The following is a 2,521-nucleotide window of genomic DNA, read 5'->3' as shown; positions in this document are numbered from 1 at the left end:
AAAAAGGAGTAGCGGAAGGGTAAGAGTAAGGTGGCGGAGCTTGAATGGCTAGCATTTCACGAAAATCAAATGTTTTTCATCTTATCTGTCTATCCGAGTAAAATGTGTCATTTAAAATACAGGTAAAAAGCTAGTGAAAATTAATACAGAAAATTTGAGTAATTTCATTGCGTGTTCTACGCAGTTTTGCGTCTTGGTTACAAAAAATGACATCAACATCCATAATGTCATCACGTCCTTTAACATCAAACGACCTGCCTTTAGCGACTTTACTTAATATTATTGCAACAAGGCCTGCGGTGCTAGCGGAGGCAGTCTCGCGCTAACGACTGCTACATGAGCTGGAGGCCCGGCTGCATGTGGCGCTGCGGCCGGAAGAGCCTCGGCGTAAAGTTGAGCAGAAGCGGGAAGCGAATGAGGTTTTGCTGAAGTGAGAACTGGGGCGTGGCCCAGGCTCGTTTAAGACCTGCCGCTGCGACCCAAAGCTAATGGCTAAAGGAGCAAAACCGAATGCTGGAAAACTTTCGTGGAACTGAGGTAAGTTGGCTGTATATATACACGTATGTGCTTAAGGTGATTAGCTGACGAGCTCCACCTGGGCCAGACTGATTATCTGATCGTGCTCCTCCCGAACCTTGTTAATAAAACATCATTTATTTTTGCACCAGAACCCTCACAATACAATTTAGTTTTCTCCATCACTCTTTTATCACTTTCTATATTTTTAACCACAATTGTCGTGTCGTCGGCATATTGAAATATTTTCATTAATTCTTCTCCCTCTTCCATTTGTATTCTCTTTATTCTTTTTTCTCTATTTATTAAAAGCCCTAAAGTTTCTGCCACCAAAAGAGTACAACTGCACCGACAACGGACACCCCTGTCTTATGGACCTTAAAACTTTAAGGGCATGGTCTAAAGCGCACGGCGCAGGTGCACTTAGGACGTGTCCAAATCCACTTTGGCTAGTTTAACGACGGGAAAAAACAGTCGGCGCGCCCGGCGCATAGTCTAAAAGGGTTGTCCCTATTCTCTTAATGAGTAATGGGTGTGTTTTAGGCACAACGTGCAATAAACCAATCATGGCGGATTTGCTATTTACATGGCAGAATTTGCAAGTGCAAAGACAGAACGCGTCTCCAAAGAGGAAACGGAGCTGCTCGTGCGCAAGCAAATAGGTAGCCTAATTCTGATACATGCAATGACTATCCATTATGACATGTAGGCATATTTATATTTATGTAGCCTACACAATAATAATCTTTTACATTGCAATCCTTTCATTTTTAATATTTGGCATGTTTGTGTGCTGCTGTGCGTCCCTGTGTGTGTAATAAGCAGAGTGTACGTGCGCTGTGGACCTGCCTATACTAACGCGCTCTTTAAATGACAAAACAACTACTGTGCCATTGACTTTAGATCAGGTTTTAGTTGATCAATGGCGCAGTCTATTTCAGTTGCCTCAAAATAGCAACGTGCCAGCAATGCGCCTGAACACACCTCGTTTTCAGACCAGCACGCCCATGGGCGCACAAATGGGCGCATATGCGTTTGCTATTTAAACGTGACGCAGGACGTGAAAATGATTACTGCGTCGGGCTGAAACTAGCAAAAAACACATGCGTCACGCCTGGCGCCGCATTGCGCCAGATATATGATAGGGCCCTAAAAGGTTGAGTTAAAAAAACGTTGCATTTTACTTTTGTTAAAATATCCCTGTATAAAACTGCAATCCATTTTATAAAATTACCCCCAAACCCAAATTCCTTTAAAACCGCAAATAAAAACCCATGTTCCACTCTGTCAAATGCCTTTTCGAAATCCATACTTATAACGTATGCACATTTTCCTTTTCTTTTATATACCCTACTATATCTCTAATGCTGCTGGTATCATCTGCTATATCCCTCCCCTTTACTCCATACGCTTGGTTGGTTTCTATTATATTTGGCATTAAATTTTTCAACCTGTTCGCTAAGACCTTGGCTAAAATGTTAAAAATCAGTGTTTAGCATTGTAATAGGTCTAAAATTCTTCAGCTCAGTTTTGTCTCCTTTTTTCTTGTATATTATATTCTTTAATCCTAGCTCCATTCTTGGGTTTACTCTCTTTTTTAAAAACAGAAAAAGTAAGCAGGATTTTAAATGAAATTTTTCTTTAAAAACTTTGTAAAACTCACTTCCAATACCTTCTACTCCGGGGCTTTTCCTCACTCTTAATTGATTTATGGCTTGTATAATCTCTTCTGTTGTTATTTCCCTTTCACAATCCTTTTTATCCTCCTCACCAACTTTCCTTGTTATCTGTTGCAACAAAATGTTCCTTTTTTCCTCAGACTTAAAAAGTTCCTCATAAAATTATTTCACTTCTTTTAAAGGGGTCATATGATGTGATTGCAAGTTTTCCTTTCTCTTTGGAGTGTTACAAGCTGATTGTGCATAGATAAGACCCCTGAAGTTGCAAAAACTAAAGTCTCAAAACCAAATAGATATTCTTTATCAAAGTTAAGACTCTGCCACAC

The 2,521-nt window shown here is 40.2% G+C and overlaps 1 long non-coding RNA gene across 1 annotated transcript in view; it reads right to left on the bottom strand.

Annotated features, from left to right (window-relative positions):
- Window positions 1–2,248: 2,248 nt before the first annotated feature.
- LOC107692851 (uncharacterized) overlaps window positions 2,249–2,521 on the bottom strand; it is a 10,990-nt gene continuing 10,717 nt past the window's right edge. The window contains exon 3 of the long non-coding RNA XR_001634678.1: window positions 2,249–2,259. This is a non-coding gene — a long non-coding RNA (uncharacterized LOC107692851). The remainder of the gene's footprint in view (window positions 2,260–2,521) is intronic.

Source organism: Sinocyclocheilus anshuiensis, unplaced genomic scaffold (assembly GCF_001515605.1).
Source record: "Sinocyclocheilus anshuiensis isolate Anshui unplaced genomic scaffold, SAMN03320099.WGS_v1.1 scaffold1344, whole genome shotgun sequence".
Taxonomy (NCBI): Eukaryota; Metazoa; Chordata; class Actinopteri; order Cypriniformes; family Cyprinidae; genus Sinocyclocheilus; species Sinocyclocheilus anshuiensis.
This window is presented reverse-complemented; position numbering and strand designations above follow the sequence as displayed.